General features: G+C 43.2%; 1 protein-coding gene across 1 annotated transcript in view; it reads right to left on the reverse strand.

Moving 5' to 3' along the window:
• Nucleotides 1-11348, reverse strand: part of TLN2 (talin 2) — a 454271-nt gene extending 442923 nt beyond the window's left edge. Inside the window, exon 1 of the mRNA XM_007458874.1 lies at nt 11210-11348. The gene's annotated coding sequence lies outside the window, so the exon portion shown is untranslated. The remainder of the gene's footprint in view (nt 1-11209) is intronic.
• Nucleotides 11349-20000: the final 8652 nt, after the last annotated feature.

The raw sequence follows: 20000 nt of genomic DNA on the forward strand, positions 1-20000 counted from the left end.
TCTTTCCCTCTCCTCCAGCTTCCCTGTTCCCTGAGACACAATACTGAAATTAGGCCAATTAATAACCCTACAAAGGCCTCTAAGTGTCCAAGTGAAAGGAAGGGTCACACATCTCTCACTTTAAATCAGAAGCTAGAAATGATTAAGGTTAGTGAGGAAGGCATGACAAACACCCAGAGAGGCCAAAAGCTAGGTCTCTTGTGCCAAACAGCCAAGCTGTGAATGAATGCAAAGGGAAAGTTCTTAAAGAAAACTGAAATTACTACTTCAGTGAACACGCAAATGATACAAAAGGGAAACAGCTTTATTGCTGATACAGAGAAAGTTTTGTCGGTCTGGAGAGAAGAGCAAACCAGCCACAACCTTCCCTTCAGCTAAAGCCTAATCCAAAGGAAGGCCCTAAGTCTCCTCAATTCTAGGAAGGCTGAAAGAGGTGAGGAAGCTGCAGAAGAAAAGTGTGAAGCTAGTAGAGGTTGGTTAGTGAGGCTTAAGGAAAGAAGCCGTCTCCATAACAGAAAAGTGCAAGGCAAAGCAACAAGTGCTGATGTATTGGGTTGGCCAAAAAGTTCATTCGGGTTTTTCTCTAACATCTTGCGGAAAAATCCAAACGAACTTTTTTGGCCAACCCACAGAACCTGCAGCAAGTTATCCAGAAGATCTAGCTAAGATCATTAATGAAGGACGCTACACCAAACAACAGATTTTCAATGTAGATAAAACAGCCTTATACTGCAAGAAGATGCCATCTAAGACTTTCATAGCTGGAGAGGAGAAGTCAATGACGGCTTCAAAGGACAGGCTGACTCTCTTGTTAGGGGCTAATGCAGCTGCTGACTTTAAATTGAAGCCAGTGCTCATTTATCATTCTGAAAATCCTAGGGTCCTTAAGAATTATGCTCAATCTACTCTGCCTGTGTTCTGTAAATGGAGCAACAAAGCCTGGATGACAGCATATCCAGTTTACAACATGGCTTACTGAATATTTTAAGCCCACTGTTGAGACCTACTACTCAGAAAAAAAGATTTCTTTCCAAATACTACTGCTCATTGATGATGCACCTGGTCACCCAAGAGCTCTGATGGAGACGTACAATGAGATGAATATTTTCCATGCCTGCTAACACAACATCCATTCTGCAGCCCATGGATCAAGGAGTCATTTCAACTTTCAGGTCTTATTCTTTAAGAAATACATTTTGTAAGTCTGTAGCTGCCACAGACAGTGACTCCTCTGATAGATCTGGGCAAAGCAAATTGAAAACCTTCCAGAAAGGATTCACCAGTCTAGACAGCATTAAGAACACGTACGATTCACGGTAAGACGTCAAAATAACAACATTAACAGGAATTTGGAAGACACTGATTCCAACCCTCATGGATGACTTTGAGGGGTTCAAGATTTCAGTGGAGGAAGTAACTGCAGATGTGGTGGAAGGATCAAGAGGACTAGAATTAGAAGTGGAGCCTGAAGATGTTACTGAATTGTTGCAAGCTCACGAGAAAACCTGAATGAATGAGGAATTGCTTCTTACGCATGAGCAAAGAAGGTGGTTTCTTGAGGTGGCATGTATTCCCGGTGAAGATGCTGTGAAGATTACTGAAATGACAACAAAGGATTTAGAATATCACATAAACTTAGCTGATAAAGCAGCTGCAGGGTTTGCGAGAACTGACTCCAATTTTGAAGCAAGTTCTACTGTGGGTAAAATGCTATCAAACAGCACTGCATGCGACAGAGAAACTGTTCGTGAAAGGAACAGTCAATCAATGAGGCAAGCTTCATCGCTGTCTTATTTTAAGATGTGGCCACAAGCACCCCAACCGGTCAGCAGCCATCAACACAGAGGCAAAACCCTCCACCAACAAAAAGATCATGACTCTCTGAAGACTCAGAGGATGGTTACCACTTTTTTGCAATAAAGTATTTTTTAATTAAGGTATGTACATTGTTTTTTTAAATGTAATGCTATTGCACACTTTTAATAGACTACAGTACAGTGTAAATATATACTGGAAAACAAAAAATACGTAAGACTCTATTTTGATATTCACTTTATTGCCGTGGTCTGGAACGGAAGCTGCAATATCTCCCAAGTATGCCTGTATCAGGGAATAATAAATGATATGAAAACAAAGAAGAGGCTGAGAGCAGGGGCTGGGGGATGCCAGGGAGACCTCTAAGGAGGTAATACTGGAGCAGACTCCTAAGTCAAGTGAAGTGTGAGAGAACAGCCCCCTCCTTCAGAAGCCAGGAGGGGGAGATCCAGCAGCAGAACAGGAGCTGGAACAGCCAGAGTGCAGGAGGAGACCCAGGTTAGGGTCGCAATGCAGAAGCCAAGTGAAGACAGCCAAAGAGAGAGCTGGCTAACTGCTGCCGAGAGGCTGCAGGCGATGACAACTAAGAGTTGGCCATTAGGTATCACTGGCACCAGAAGAAGCATGGTTTTGGTGAAGGGGAGGGGGGCAAGAAGCCAAACTGGGGTGGGTTCAAGACAGAATGAGAGGGGAAAGCGGGCAAAATGTCTGACAGTTCTTTTAGAAAATACTTACTCCAAGGGAGAATGAGGAATTGGGAGAACAGCCGACTAGGATATTGGGTTGAGAGTGTTCTGTGGTTGCTGCTTTCTCCCTTAAGATGAGAGATACTAGAGCATGTTTCTCATGGAGATGATCCATCAGAGGGAGAAAACTGATGATGCAGAAGGGAAAGGAGATTCGTGCATGAGTGAGAGCCTTGCATGCCAACAGGGAACGGGCTCCAGTTCACATGTGGTTCCAGTGCTGTGTGGTTACGGTGCAGGGAGGCTAGCAGATTTAGCACGAGGAGATGATGAAACTAGTTCCTAATTGCTTCTTTTTTCTCCGTGAAATAAGCCAAGTCATCAGCTGAGAGTGGGGTGGGGACAGAAACATAGTGGGCTGGGCAGTGTCAAGAGTCCGCCTTGAGGGTTATGGTCATAAATCAAAAGCAAGACGATGCAGATGGCTGGTTTTTTCCAGCCAGGTTCATCAGCCTGAGGCAGGAGCACAGTGGGCAGAGGGTGGGGTTTTCCCAGGAAAGTAAGATGAAGGGAGAAATGGTCAAAGAGGTTGAGGGTGTATGGAAGCACCTGGGGGTCGGGGTGGAGGGGAGAGTGGTAGGAGGTAATAAGTATGATGGACAATGAAGTGGAAGGGTCACCAGGTCAGAGGCCCATGTAGGGTGCAGGATAGGTGGAACAGGGTAATAACAGGAATAAGACAAAAGAGAAAAGGTGAGGGTCAGGCTGGAATGCTTGTCAAGATTTTGATGGAGGTACAGTTACTGGTAATGATAAGGTCCACAACTGTGGCTGCAAGTTTAGTGGGTAATAAAATCAACTTAGTGACTCATGATCAGCAATTTTTTTTAATGACACAGAATAAAAAGTATGCAACTACATTATACCTAGTAAGGGTAAACACTGTTTCATGAAACTTGTTTCAGTTGTATGTATATTTGCATTGGGTCTCACATAAGATGTATTTCTCCTATGGATCGGGGTTAAAAAAAACTCCCAGGACACCAGGGCAAGGTTTCTCTACCAAGGCACTGCTTACATCTTAGCCCACGTGATTCTCTGTGGTCAGGGCTCTCTGGTGCATTGTAGGGTGTTTAGCAGCATTCCAGGCCTCCCCTCACTGGACGCCCGTAGCACCCCCTAGACATTGCCAAATAGCCTCTGGGTGGCAAAACTGCTGAGAACCAGCAGCCTAGAAATAACCATGGGAGGGATGGCTGAAGCAGCAACAGGAAAAGACAACTAAAAAAGAGTTGGTCAAAGGACTGAACTGGGGGAACAATCTATATACATGTCCAAGTTACCAAACATGTTGATGGGAGGAGGGACTGTGGGCCAGATGAATAAGATCTTCAAAGAATGAGGCAAAATAACTACTGAAGCCCGGGCGCCTAGAGCTCGTGCTCCACAACAAGAGAAGCCACCGCAATGAGAAGCCCGCACACAGAAACGAAGAGCAGCCCCCACTCGCTGCAACTAGAGAAAGCCCGCAGGCAGCAACGAAGACCCAACGCAGCCAAAAATAAATTAATTAATTTTTTTAAAAAAAAGGAATGAGGGAAAGTGACCCAGAGGGCTGTAGATGAATGTTCTCTACCCCAGCTACGCATTAGAATTACCTGGAAAACTCACCCACCAATGCCCAGGCCCCACCCAGACCGACCAAATCAGAATCCCCAGGTGACCCCAATGTGAAGCCAGGGTGGAGACGCCTACAGAAGATGCCCACCCTCCAAGGCCCAGCTGAAGTATGACCTCCTTCATGAAAACTTCCTTCCTATTTCACTTCTTTTCATACACCCCACTCAGCACAACGAATCTTGCTTTGCTTATAACTTACATGTGAAATCATCAGAAAAGAAGAAAAGCAATAAAATTAAGCAGCTAAAAACAGAACAAGTGTTTATCTGCCGAAGAATTTTAGAATTAGGAGATCCGCTAGCGGGGAATCTTTCAGGGAAACTTCTTGAGCTTCAGGTCAGCCACTCCTCTGGAGGGCATCCAGACAAGTCAGGGTCCCCGGGCACAGCCCAGCACTTATGTGTCACTGATGAGCACTGTTAGAAATATGTCCCCTCTGGAGACACTGTAATAAACACTTGTTGAAATTAATGACCACTGTGCTTCATCCCCACCCCACCCCGAATGCACCAATGACTAGATTACAACAATTTAAGCACCATTTATTATCTGATCACCATTTTCTTCACAATCCCCTTCACATGTAGCCAACTTTTTATTAAAAGCAATCAGTGACATCAAATCTTGAATATGTATATACGTATGATGAAAAACAAAAAGACAGGAACCAGAGACTAATAGTCCTCTCTGCTTTCCCATGAGAAACCATTATAGAATATTTAAAATATCCCTGAACTCTGACATTCACTGTTGATTAACCACATACAACCATGTATGAAACATCACTACATCCCCAAACACCTACAAAAGATACAGAAAACAGTTAAGTAAAATAACTCAAATATTTCTTTTTCCCAGCTTGGTGAAACTGATAAAACTGAGTTAACCTGCCTTGATTGGCACCCTAACTTTCATCATAGCCAGGGCAGAGCACCGGCTAGACAAGAACACAAGAGCTGCAAAACAGGGGAAGCTGTTCCTCTATACCAGTGGTTTGCAAAGTGTGGTCCAGCATCAGCCAGCATCACCTGGGAACTTGGTAAAAATGCAAACTATCAGTCCCCACCTAAGACTAACAGAATATGAAACTGTGGCCTAACAAAGTGGGTTTTAACAAGTCCTCCAGGTGATTCTGAGGCATTCTCTCCTGGAAACCACTGAATCTAAACCATGGTTTTCAAATTTGCAGCACAGCCCCGGCTTCCAGGGGGTTGAGATTCGGAGCCTCCCACTAGCATTCACAGAATCACGTGGTATTTACTTTTTAAAATGTGAACAGAGATTCCACTGCTTTTGAAAGTTTCATTTTTTTGTAGTGACTGCCAAGAACTGAAATACTATCAAGTTTCAAAAATCACATCAAGGGGCAGGATTGAAAATGGTACACAGGGAGAGCAATCAGCTAAGCTAAAGATAGTGTGGAAGGAGACCAGGGTTCAAATGCCAGCAGAGTCATTTAACAGCAACTTTCTGGGGCTCAGGAAAACCAAGTTTGAGGAGATGCTGCTCCTCTCTAGGAAGCCTCTTCAGTTGTGGCCAGAAGACCTCCCCTCCACCTTCAGAATGGGATCAGAGAAAGTCAAGGAAAAGGAGACTGCTTGCTAAGAGCTTTCATGACCGCTTATTGTCACTCTCCTGGGAGATAGAGGGAAATAACTCTTCCAGAAGCCATGGCTTACCCTGAAGGAATTTACTTAAACTTGGGAAATCTCAGAATTTTAGAAGATAACTAACTGAAAGTTTCCAAAGAGACAAGAGATTGCTACAGAAGGCATCAGAGAAAACATGATATTGCCCAAATTTGTTTCTAAAATGGTTCCAGACAAATTTCCTATTCATTAACCAAATAACACTTTAAAGAGTTTTCATACAGAAAAGCCTGCAAGTTTGAGCAAGTAAACCATTCAAGGTGTATAAGGGGCAAGTTAATCACCCCTCTGCCCCAATGCTAATTTTAAACAATATTAAATTTTATGTGTTCCTTCCGTATCTTTCTCCAAGGTCATACACCTACTAGGGCTTCTTTTTTAAATCGGAAATAGGGTCATACTATTGATACACATGACACTCAGCAACTCGATTTTATTTACATGTAATGTATCACAGACATCCTTCACCAAACAATCCATAGTAGCTGTACCCTATTTTATTCATCCTACTGATGGACATTCATGGTGCTTCTAGTTTATTTACTGTAGTAATCCTGCAATAAACATCCTCACACACAGATCCCTACATGCTGATCTTTTTACTTCTGTAAGAAAGGATTCGAAATATGCAACTGCTGGTTCATATGGCATACACGTTCCAAATTTTCACCAAAACTGTCTGCTTTCCCTAAAGGCTGCACCAGTTCATACTCCCCCCAAGAGCCTGAGGGTTGCCCCCAACCCACCTAATGGAGGATGTTACCAATCTTTACAACATGAATTAACTGAACAGAAAACTAATATCTCTTTGTTTTTTAATTTGCATTTCCCTGACCATTATGTACGTTGAGGATCTTTTCACATGTTTATGATCATTTGTACCTCTTATCTTAGGAATTGCCTGTTCACATCCTTTGTATATCTTTGATCATGCTGGACTGTTCAAGTACTGTTTAATCTCACACTAATCCCCTCTCGCTCCCGGAATCTATGAGATGTGTCAAGTATAAAAGAATATCACCCTCTAGGAACTCAGTGTGTGGGGTGAGGCCAGGGGATGATTTCTTAGCTTGAAGTATATGGTAAGCCCTCAAAAACAATTTCTGAATAAGTGAATAGCAGGCTTAGAGAATTCTGTTTGTTAAGAGTGCAGCTAAAAGAGTAAAAAGGAAACACAAATATTCACTACTTGTTCTGCATATTCAGAACAGCATCACTTTGGCTGAAATTAAACTGCTGGTTAAGGGAGAAGCAAAACCATGGTCTTGGCACTGACTCTGACAATGCACTGTGAAACGGGTGGCAAAAGAGCCCAGTCTTAATTCATAGCTCTGGGTGGTACATAAACAAAGGCTCTCAAAACCAAGTGACACCTGCCACTAAGCCACAGGCTGTTAGTTTGGTCAGTGGACAGGAGAAGCCTACCTTAAACATTTTGTTCTTTTTTTGTTTTTTGTCTCCAACGCTATCCACGATTTTTTAGCCTTTCAAAATCTGCTTATTGGGGAAGGGGAGTGAGGAGGGCCTGCAGGGCGTTTTGACAGAATTCAGATTCCTTAACTCTTTTAACTTTAGGCAAAACATCTGGTTATACCCAGCATTTATCCCCATTATTTGCAATAGTTCTGTTTGGCTTATGTCTTAACTAGTCTCCTTATTAAATATAAAAGTAATAGGATTAAAAACTTCTGGGGGAAAGTACTGTAATTAAAAAGGCACCAGTTGGGTATGGTAAGCTGTAATTCTGGTCCTGCTTATTAAGTTTTCCTTCTTGGCTTCAATTTTTTTTTGTATCCATAAAAATAACTTTGAATTATTTAACTCTTTTTTAGTACTTCCTGTATTGGCTAAACACCACCCCAAATCTCCAAGAAAACATTATGACTCAAAAGTTCTGGAGTAGTAATGTCACAGAACACAAGTTTTAGATACTGTCCCAAGAGTCAGGCATGACACACACACTACAACACACACACACACACACACACACACACACACACACACACAGAGCCGGGTAACTTGACAGGCAACTCTCCAAAATGAATAGGCATTTACTCACCTCCTGAAGTTACAAAATCTTCTTAATAGGAAAAAAATTGCAGAAACTTTGATCAAGCCATGAGGTTACAATAAGAATCTGGCAAGAGGCAACAAAGCACAATTTATAACACTTTGTTAAGAGAGGCATAAAAAAATAAATAAATATTGAGGTAGTATACTTGGGAATGAAAACTGAAGGGTTTGTAATAAAACTTCTCTTTTTTAAATCTTTTATTTTAGCATTATTGAGAAAACTCCTTTAAGATTTTTATTATGTAATGTTTAGCACATGCACAAAAATATGTGACACATATATATAAAGCACAATCCTGAGATGAATAAATACATCTTTAGATTTTCTTTTTTCCTGAGCATAGTTGGTAAAGATTTAAATTGTTCATCACCTGTAACCATCCTTAACTGTTCTTAGGAACAAATGATCTTCTGGGAGCCAGGAGTGGAGGAATGGGGGAATCAGTATAATTTTGAGCTATAAAAGAAACTGGGCTAAAGCAAAAAAATAACACACACACACACACACACACACACACACACACACACACACACACACACACACACCTATTTCTAAAACCTGACTTTGCTTAAAAATACTCTAGGGAACAGTGTTTGAAAAACTCTGAACAAGTAGATTTAACAGTAAGTGAATTCAAGACCCATATAAATAAACCTTTGCCTAGAAAGAATTTCCCCAATAACTAACTGAACAGGATCATTTTAAAAGTGCACCTTCCCTTTGGAGGTAGAAGCACAACAGCAATGCCAAAAACAGAAACTCTGATAACTCTCTAGTATCTCCCTGATGACCTGAGTGGGTACAAAGGCAGAGAGAAACCAGTGACTTCCCTGATCTGAGGAGCCCTGTGTTTCTGGGGTTCAAGGTACCACTTCTGACTGGGAACTTTACAAAAGGGATGGAGGCTTTCAGCAACTGATTTGATTCTCTCCTAAATTAATTATGCTAATTCCAGATAAATGTATCTTAGGCTCAGGGTGTTCTCCACAATTCTAGGGCTCAGTGAAAACAAAATTAGCATTCGTGCAGGTATCCCTCCTCTCTCAAGGCCATTTGTCTTGTCACACCACCGCACCTCCAGGGTTTTTGCATGGATAACCCAAATCAGCCAACAAGGAAGATAAAATCTTGGAAACCCAATGGCTGACATTCCCACTAGAGGCATTTATTGAAGTGGACAGACACAAGAGCAGCCTAATCCCTGACAACAAAGGGCACATCTCCGAGATGAAAGCCTCCCCCCATCCCCTACATCCCTTCTGTGATCCCCTGAAGCCTCTCCAATGACAAAGCCCCAAAGTGCTGACATGACCTCAATAGTATGGCATCATTTCTCTCGCTAAGGAGAACGGCTGGCACGTTCCTGCCAGCGAGCTATAGGTCAGCCAACACGCCCTTCCCCTGACCCTTCGCAAAGCAGAGATCACAATCTATTTCAAAAGTAGATTCCCCGCCGTCCACTCCTGAGGAGTCGCCAACTCCAAGCTCTGGAGGAGGGAGGCCAGCGCGCAACCTGAAGAATGCCACAACTCAGCACCCCGGGTACTATCAGAAGCCACAGTAAGTGGTACTAAGAGCACCAGGCTGCTTGTAATTTATTACATTTGGGGGGTCCAATTCTCCGGAACATCACCCCTACTCTCCCGTCTTTAATTGTGTCTTGCACAATGCCAACACTTCAGCTCATTCCTCTCTCACCGTCTGGAAATAGCCAGAGGTTAGTTTTCACCAGAGACAGGGACTGTGAATCAATCGCCTTTCCCCAGGTCACCTGGGCTCTTCACGGGCAGCAAAAATCCAAGTTTCCCCACGCGTCACCTGAAGCCCCAACTTCTGGAAACGCCCCCCCTCCCCTTAACCTCGCCCCCACGAGCTGGCACCGCGGCGAGAGACGAGCACGCAGCCGCTGGCGCTGCTGCTGTCACGGCCGCAGCCAGGGAGGCGAGAGGAGGCTCGGACTGGTGTTCCGCCCCGGAGCCCCCGCAAGCCAGGCCGTCGGCCCCGACGCGAAAACCGGGCGCCTCCTCTCAGCGGGGAATGAGATCCCGCTTTCTGCGGAGCGCCCAGGCGGATCCCGGCGCCGGCAAAACGCTCCGCACCGGTTCCCGGCCGGGGGACGCGGCCAAGCGCACGGCTCCCGCGGAGCGTCCAGGCAGCCGCGGCGGCAGAAGAGGGGCGTGTTCCTTGCGCCTCGGGGCCCGACCACCGCGTCTCGGCTGGACCGGGGAAGGAGGCGAGCCGAGCGTGCAGTCCCAGACGGCGGCTCTCGGCCCTCAACCCCGGCGGGCCGGCCTGGCGATGCGCTGCAGCCTGCGCGCCCTTGCGGGGACAGGCGCGGTGCGCGCCCTGCGGGGCCGCCTCACTGCCGGCCTGGGCGCGCAAACTTTCCGAGAGAAAACCGCCCCAGCCTCTCCAGCGGGGGCGCCGCGCTCTCCCCCGGGCCCACCAACTGTTCGCCCCCTCCCCTCCGTAGCCAAGACCCACTGAAAATATGGCGCCCTCGAACGTCGCTCCTCGGTCCCCTCAGGGAATCCCGAAATGCCCGTCTCCAGGACCCCCGGCTCCCGGTGGGCGCGAAATTTCAGCTCCTGGGGCCGAGGAAGGAGAGGGCGCCCCTGGACCAGCGCGAGGCCAGCGGCACTGAATCCCAATCCTCCCCTAGCTCTAGGTCCCTCAGCGGCCAGCAGTTTGCTAGTGGCGAGATTGCCAAGTAAAGGGGAATCGTGGAATCTGCAGGTATGAGAGTCCGGGACTGGCAAAGGAGCTCCACACCGGCCGGCTGTCTTGGCCTGGAGCCCGGCCGGAGACTTGTTTGCAAAGTGGCGCTGGAGTCGGGGCGACCAGTGCTGGAATGAAGCCGCTCCGCCCGCGCCAACTCTCCTGGCGCGGGGACCCGGCCGGGGCCGAGGGGACACTCCATGCAGGCGGGGCCGCTTTTCAAAGCCCAGTTACCGGAAACCCAGCGGGAGCCCCGGAGGGGACCGGCTGCCCACGGCTAGGAATCCGCTCTCGGGCGCCGGCTGCGAGGCTGTTTGCAAACCGCGGCGCCCGGGTCCAGTGCAGTGAAACATACATGTGCGATAGACAGGTGCATTAATTTTATTTTTATTTTCTGCAAAAAGCCCTCCTAGAACATCAAATCTGGGAGCTTTGCGGGGGTTTTTGCATCACTCAAGAGATGCAAAAGGAAGGGGAAAACCACCCACATTTTCCTTCTGTAGAGGGGAGGGAAAAGACACGAGAAATTCATGCAACGTGCATGCAGCTGGAGGAAGAGGAAAACCCGAGTGAGTCGTGAGCCTTACCGGCGGATGCATTTACTGTCTCACTGCAGAGCGCCTGCACCGGAGTGCAGCCGGCGACCCCCCCGCGCGCCCGGCGACCGCTCCGCTCCCGCAGCCGCCTCAGCCGCTGCCGCCGCCGCTGGCTCCAGGCGCGGAACAAGAGCCGAGGGCGAGCGCGAGCGCACGGGCCGGGCGCGCCGGGAGGGCAGGAAGCGCGTCATCACTCGGGGACGGCGCGGCCCCGCGCGGCTCCGGTCCGGCGGCGGTGCAGCGCGGCAGCCGGGCTGGGCCGGCACGAGGTCCCGCGGGCCCCTCCTGGGTCTCTAGCCTGCTGTCCGGTGGTGGGAGGGTCCGCGAGGCAAGGCGACGCGCCGGACGAGCTGTCGCAGAACTCGGGCTCTGCCATGCAAGGGGGGGAGGGGATGCGCCGTCTTGGGGAATGGGGCCCCTAGGTCCGCAGAGCGTTTCCCCTGACCGCTGGCCCGCCGCTGGAGGAAGCGAGGTGCGGTTCCGACGGGAAGACCGTGGTGGGCTCTGGGGTCCTACTGCGACTCTGTCGGCGGGAACCCGAAGTGGGATTGTCCCTCTCTATAAATGTCGCACACGCCGACACTGAAACTTAGCTGGTCAGAGGTCATTTAGGGATTTAGAGAACGGCTTTAGGGAAGAGGGGCATATTCTATGAAGTTCATAAGAAGAAATTTTTCTCCTGCCTACCGTGCCCTTAAATAAAGTCAGTTGTATACCTTACAGTTAACACATCCCTTAGGAAATGTAGGATGACCTGAAACCATTTGAAGTTTAGGAAGCGAGGAGACAAATCACAAAACACTGTGTATTATATGATCCCATTTTTAAAAACTACGATGTGTGGAGAGAGGCAGAAAAGACTGAACACATAAACACTAAGATGTTAACTAGGTGTCAGTGATTGGTGAAATTGTGGGTGATTTTTCTTTTTCTGCTTAGTTCTAATTTATGATTTTTCTGTAAGGAACACATTACTTTTGTAATTCAAAAAAATTTTTTTAATAAAAGATCTTGCATTTTTTTTCCATCCCAATATAAAATGACGAGTTAACCCCTTTTCCCAAGAAATAGGTAGCAAATCTCTTTAGTTACTCATAAATGAAACTACTACAACTTTTTAGTGTTTCTCAGAGCATGAAACTGCTGTCCTTATGAAATGAAGATGATGTAAATTGAAACTATCTTGAAGAAGTCCATTGGGACATTGGACAAGCCTGGACACTCTATAAAAACAATAGCATGTTATCGTCCCAGTTGATGGACTTGATTTTATCATGACCCCAGAGATCTTTATAACAGAGGATAGCTTTGTAACTTATTGCAGAGAATAAACTTTATAAATCAAAAAGCACGGGTAGAGAACCAATTAACAGGCAACTTGAGAAAGTTCTAAAAGTTGCAGGGCACTGACTGTTTCTAACTGCCCAGGAAAAATGGTTCTGTTCACCACAACTTTTTAAACATTCCCCAGTCTAACAATGACGGGTACTGGCAAGGAGCCACCTCAGGGGATGGTAAAAAGTAAATGTTTATTGATTTCTGTAAGAGACTGGTAATAAGCTCATTAAATTAATGCCACCTAAATTGTCCCTTGGTTTACTGACCATATTTTTATAGTTCACATGACAGGTTTATGTAAGAAGCTCTTCAAGACAAAGAGAAAAATTGATAGCAACTAAAGTCATTTTCCCCTTCCACTTAGTCCTCAGTTCATGGGGCCCAATGGCTTCGCATCAAGCATCTCAAAATCGGATTTTTCCCCAACTTGGATTTCAAGATTTTCCATCACTTAATTCACCATTCTCAAAGTATCCCATGCTCTTCCACTGCCTGCCAACGAGAAGCCGTTTAATATTAGAAGGTAAACTGCATGAGAGCAAGGATCTTACCTGTATCTCTGTGCCTAAAAGAGGGCCTGGCACTTTGTAGGTGCACAATAAATACTTGTTTCATGAAAATAGCACATTTGTTCACTGTCTACTTGGCTAGTTCCTGAGATATTGGAAAAATCACCTCTCCTGCTAGACTGTCAGTGTAATCCTGAGAAACTAACATCTTGTGGAGTTATACATAGCATTTGTTTAGTCCAGTAATTTTACTCTTTTCAAAATAGCTAAGTCTGAGACATTCAGAGCAGTGAGGTGCAGATGTCTGAATATCTATGCATTATGTATCCAGTTAGCACTATTTTGTGGTTCTCAGAGATCAATCAAACCCTTTCCCCCAATGAGAACATCAGTCCTAGAATTCTTTGCTTTCGTCTGGGCTTCTAACCAACTGACTTTGAACACTTCACCTATTTTTATAGTGCCTCAGTTTCTCTAACCTCAAAGCCATTTACTATTTCTTTAGAAAAACCAACCTTAACCATTCTAATGCCTAGCAGTATATTTTTCAATAGCTAACCCAACAGAAGTAAAACTGGTCTTACTAGTAATCTACAGTAACTGCTCTGAAATTGAGACTCCTTCTCTAGACCTTAAAAGATAGTTATTTCTGGGCTTCCCTGGTGGCGCAGTGGTTGGGAGTCCGCCTACTGATACAGGGGACACAGGTTTGTGCCCCGGTCCGGGAAGATCCCACATGCCGCGCAGCGGCTGGGCCCGTGAGCCATGGCCGCTGAGCCTGCGTGTCCGGAGCCTGTGCTCCGCAACAGGAGAGGCCACAACAGTGAAAGGCCCATGTACCGCAAAAAAAAAAAACAAAAAATAAAGATAGTTATTTCTAAATTTAGAGTCAGCTATTAGTAGTCTCTCTCTTTACTAGTTACAGTGATCATAATTCATTGTAGACCAGCAAAAAACCTGATCTAACAAGTTCGCATTTTTGGACTTTGTCTCCACCCAGCAGAGGAAAACATGGTGGCAGTTTATCTTGGAGTGTCTAGGGCCTGTGATAAAACTCATTCCGTTAAGCAGTTTACCAAGTCTTCGTATTGTCCCAGTTCCTGCCAAGCAGATCATTAGGAACTGAAAAAATATACATTTGTGTGACTAAAAAGTACAGTATTGGGGGAAGTGAATCAAAGAGGTAGCTTCCAAGTCACTTACAAATATATCTGGAACTAAAACTTATTTTTTCCACAAGCTGGAGCTATAAAGACCAAACCAGACTTGCTTGGTGCTAGAGAGTCAAATACTAAGAAATTGCTCTACTCACCCATTGCCCTATTAGCCTTAACCTCCTAACTTCCTGTTTGCACATGTATATACCACAGCAAACCCAACTGTGTCCAAGAGCAAAAAGAAATTCCACCAAATATTTTGTTCTACTTTTGTTTATAAGATCATATTTTGTGCTATATCTTCTGGGGCTTCCTTTATACAATACACCAACAGTTCATGATACTTTCCCCCCTTTCAAAATTGTCTTACCCACTCCCAGAAACAAGGTACATATGGGAACCATGTTTTCTGAAAATTGCCTGTTACTCAGAACTGAAAACCAGACACTTGGGCTTCTATTCTCATTTGACATTTTTAGGTTTACAGAAATCTCTCCATCTGCTTTCTAATTATAAGTTCTAGAAGAGAATACTACATAATAATCATAGAGAGAATATTATCTGAGTTTCAGTACAGCATGTATGTAATTGATAAGTTACTTTTATTGTATTTGAAGGGCAGATATTTGACATTTTGTCAGAATTAATATGTTTTAGTTTTGTAGCTACCTGTAAGCATGGGGCCTTACTGTATTCCTGACATTCAGTATGAAGTGGTAGATGCAGATTTAAATGTCTTCTTTTAGAAGAGGAGATTACTCACATGGATTCAGGAAACAATTGTTATTATTGTACCCAACACAGGACATGCTTGAGATTAATTTTTCTTTTCCTATGGTATATAAAACACACCACTGAAGGTTCTTTAAATGTCTCTGAAAAACATGCTGTCTAGAAGAATTCCAATAATTATGATTTTAAATTGGATTTATCTTTAATCCAAATCACATGGTTAACATCAGCAATATGTGAGGCAGGATCTTTCTCTTTTGGTTGCTTGATAACTGAGTTGAGAAGACTTATTTGGGGTTATTATACTTTGGTTAAAAACATTTTAAAGTATTTTTATTGTGGATTATCAAAAGTCTTTTACTATTAAATATCTAACTTTTAAGTCTCCCTGGTCATTTGGGATTTTTTTAATGATATATATATATATATATATATATATATATATATAAACATATTTTCATGAAATGTTCTCTAATACCAAGGTATTGTAGAAAGACTTCTAAACTAAAAAAAAAATTTTTTTTTCAATCTGTGATCACATTTAATTTCCCCTCTATCACTAAAATATGTTGAATAAGAATGGCTTCTTTGACTCTGGAGTTGTATTTACTTATACGCGCCACAAAATTCTTTTAAAACATTTTGTTTAGGCATCAGACCAAGTTTAATTTTAAAATAATATGTTTATTGTCATGTAGGAAATACCATTCTAAATCAACCTCAAATGGAATAGATTTGTTCCAAACAAATAAGATGATTAAATCATGCCTAAGTCATTAATTGTTTTTATTACATAATTGAAAGTGATGAACTGAAATATAGTTAATGTAGGTGGAAATTACTTAGATATTTATAGTGTAACTTCAGAGAGGTAAGTGATGGCTTTGTGTCTACATCAAAGACAAAATAAATATATCCAGCACAATTGTTACTTGCCTATTTCTGTAAACCAATTTAACAAATATTTATTGGGTTAGTGCCAGGACTCGTTATGAACAAAACACTCTCCCTCCCAGCTATGCAGAATCCAACAGAACAAAATACAACCCTTGCCTTTCCGGAAGGTTGGAAAGATTAGAGAGTACACACCAGATATTCAAATTGATCCTGTTGATAAGAGGTCTTTAAAGGTCTCTTTTAATCAGTCACTTCCCTCAGAGTTACAGGATCCTAAGGTTTAGAATGCACCCCAAAAACACGTTTTTTCCTGACAAGACCAGTCCTAGGCACAAAGGATTAGCTGTGGTCCTTGTAGCCCTATGTTCTGTTGCCCAGAACAGCTCAAAGCAGATGTCTTAGGATGTCAGCCTGGCCTCATTTAGTGTTCATCTGAACCTTTAAGATCAACTAAAATGCAGGAGTTCTGATGAACTGATCCATACATCATTTGCCTCACCATGTTTAATATACTTTTACTTTCCTACCAGATCCATCTCCTAGAGCGTTGTCAGGTTAAGAAGCTTTCATTGTTCTCACTTTGCCTCAAAAGGTGATTCCACTGAGATTTATCTGGCTTTTAGCATTATCATATTATTCTATCTTTATTTTGATAAACTCAGAATTTTCAGCATCAGAACCACCTTTGCAAAGACTATAAAGTTGGCATAATACAGAGTCATGTACAGGGTTAGTGAGTTGGAAGGGAGCTGGAAAGAGAAGGAAAAAGAAGGAAATATCCATTCAGATGATTTGTAATGCATCAGCTCTTAACATTATTCTTTAAATATTTCCCCAATTCAATAAGAATAATATTAAAACAAAAACCTCCAGCATCAACTCAATTAGCTTAGTTTTTTCTACCCAAAGGTGAAATAGAAATAAGGGGATAACATTTCATCTTCCCTAATATCAGAAAGATTATGTGCAAAAGCATCATTTTGGTCTCCTATGAAATTAAGTGGTTTTAATCTTTTTTTAATGTATTAATATATGGCTTAGAACCACAAGGCCACTATGGAAATATAGGGCTCTTTACAATAATCAGTGGGATGAAATGGTATTTTAATGTCATTTACCTCTCTAAATCCACTCCATGCCATTCTAACTTTTATTAACGATCCTTATTGCTACAGCAGTTAAGCACAGAGTACCCAACATAGAAACTTTCTGCATTCACTGGGCTTCAAACATACTGATGCATCTCTTTCTTCATTATCCATATCACTTGGCACAGCTAAATAAAAATCTTAACTAACCATAAAGACAGTCAAAATTAGATAATGGTTATTCTGAGGTTCCTTCTTTTATGCTTAAAATTTAAAATAAAGTATTAATGACATTTTGTGAAACCCTATCATTTTGATGATGACAAGTGTCTGACTCATCTTTTTGTCTCCTAAGACCCAGCGCCCATAGCAGCAGCCCCTGAATATATGTTTATTAAATAAATTTCTCTACTGTTATTTAGATAAATTAACTCTTTCAGCTGAATGTGGCCCACAGATGCCCAGTTTACAACCAATAGATGACTAGGGAATTGGGAGGAATAAAACTAAACTCATGAGGGCCAAGTCTGTAAAAACTAATTTATCTCCTTTTGTAACGTCTGCATCCTCTCTTCAAGAAATTATTTGAATAGTCTTCCTTCCATCCCTGTCTCCCAGTCACCTAGTTCCTCTCTTCAGAGGCAATCGTTTTTACCAGTTTCTTGGGTATCCTTTCAGGATATACAAGCATAAACATATGTTCACTTTTTTTCCATAAATGGTAGTATGCTATTCTGCTACTTGCTTTCTTTGTTATTCTTTGTAGGTAGAGTTTTTTTTTTCTTATTTTAATACAGTATTATGAAAATCTTAAAACATATAGCAAAAGTAGAGAGCATTGCATAATGAACCCCATGTACTTCAACACCCAAATTCAACCATCTCAAGATATTACCACTTGCTTTGTCTGTCTTTTATCTGTATGTGTGTATTTTACAGGAAACCTCAGACATCGTGTCATTTCATCGCTACTCCCTAAATACCTACTACTCTCTAAATCATGTGGACATTTTCTTATGTAAGTACAATGTCATTATCCCTCACAGTAAAATTAATTCCTTAGTATCATCTAGTGCCCAGTCTATACTCAGGTTTCCTTAATTGTCTTTAAAATGACAAACAGGGCCTTCCCTGGCGGTCCAGTGGTTAAGACTCTGCACCTCCATTGCAGGGGGCGCGGGTTCGATACCTGGTCTGGGAGCTAAGATCCCACATGCCTCACAGCCACAAAAAAAAAAAAAAAAAAAAAAAAAAAAAAAAAAAAAAAAAAAAAAAAAAAAAAAAAAAAAAAAAAAAAAAAAAAAAAAAAGACAAACATTAGGTTTGTTTTCTGTATTTCTTAAGCCTCTTTTCATCTTGACATCTAGAGTAGTCCATCCTTATTTTTCTGATAAGTTGATTTGAAGACAACTTCTCACTGTCCTGGAGAATGTTCCACACTCTGGATCTACCTGTTACTCCTTTGTGGTGGTGTTTATCTTGGTCCTCTATCCCCCTATTTCTTGTAAACTGGAAGTTGTTTCCATCAGCTTAATTAGGTTCCGGTTTAAATTTGGGGCAAGCAGACTTCATAGTTGGTACTGCATGTCTCATACTGCATCACACAAGGGGGCACATAATGTCAAGCTGTCCACATTTCAGCGAAGCTGACACTGACAAGTGGATTCAGGACGTGCCATCCTGATCCCGATGTTGTAACGTTCCCACAAGGCTTTTATCAAGGATTTCACCATTGATGACTGTTGCCTGAATTGATGATTCATTAAGGGCTGCAAAATGGGAGTATTCTAGTTCCAGCAGTTTTGTGTGGTGAAAAGTAACTTCTTTACCGGAAAAGGTTCACAAGATGTTAGAATTCATTGTGAATTGGAAAATTCACAACCAAGTTCATGGAAATACATGATCGTAGGAATTAGCACCAAGAAATTTCCAAATCCCTCTAAATTCCATTCAAATGAAAATTAAAAACCTGTAGCTTCAAAATCTTTGTTTGTTTTTAAGGTTTAAAAAGTCTAGGTCCACTTAGGAGGAACTGGTCTTGTCACTTGGGCCGAGGGCGGGGGAGTGTTCCACAGTTATATAACATTATAAATATAATCTACTGGGAATGTCTCCCATATGCGTTAGAGAGCTCATGATATCTATAGAAAGAATATTCTCACCCAATCTGAAATTAATTATAGAATTATTCCCTTTATAGAATGTTAGAAAGATGGAAACAATCCTCTCTGGGGAGGAAATCTCCAGGGAGATGAATATTTCCAGAACTGCAGACAAGGCCAAGCAAAGAACTACTGTGTGGCTTCGTGAGGCCAGAGAGAGGGAGGATTTCCAAGCACTGGGCATTTCTCTAAAACAAGGGTTGTCTCTCTTCCAAACCTAGACTCAATAGGCTTGTCATTCAAATGCCTGGGCCCCCCTCCAAGAGATCCAGATTTACTAAGTTTCTTCCTTTAAAAGCTTCCCAGGTGAAAATGATGCAGTGGGTCCAGAGACCACATTCAGGGAAAACCCCACAATAAGTACCAAGGGTTCTGAGTCTCACACCTGTGCCCACTGAACATTGCCTAGTAGACCTGATGCACTGTAACACTATTTGGCTCTGAAGCGTTTCCTTCAGAATTATAGTTCATTACACTACACTGTGAAGATGCATGCATTTCTCTATAACCTTTGTGCAAGTTAAAGAGAGCCCCCTTAGCAATGCACATCAGTGCATCCTGCAGCAGTGGCTGATCCAGGCCAAACAGGGCTCTGCTTGCCATTGAGTTGAGTGTGTGCTGCAATGACTGCTTTTACTCCACGTGCCCCGCTTTCTGCCAGTCTTTTTGTGCTGGAGAAGTTTTGACCCCCAATGTCTGATAAAATGTGTCAGTGGTAGTGCAAGACCCATCGTGGAGGAGCAAAGGCAGAGCCAATGTGGGAGTGAGAACTTAAGCTGTCGAGGGGCTCAAGGCCTTCCTGGTAAGTGGCCGAGGAAATAAGAGCAGTGGACAATTACAGATTGGTGAAGAGAGATTTTCTGGAAGGAGAAATGTATTGAGGCGTGTACCAACAACGT

The sequence above is a fragment of the Lipotes vexillifer genome, unplaced genomic scaffold (genome assembly GCF_000442215.2).
Source record: "Lipotes vexillifer unplaced genomic scaffold, Lipotes_vexillifer_v1.1 scaffold102, whole genome shotgun sequence".
NCBI lineage: Eukaryota > Metazoa > Chordata > Mammalia > Artiodactyla > Lipotidae > Lipotes > Lipotes vexillifer.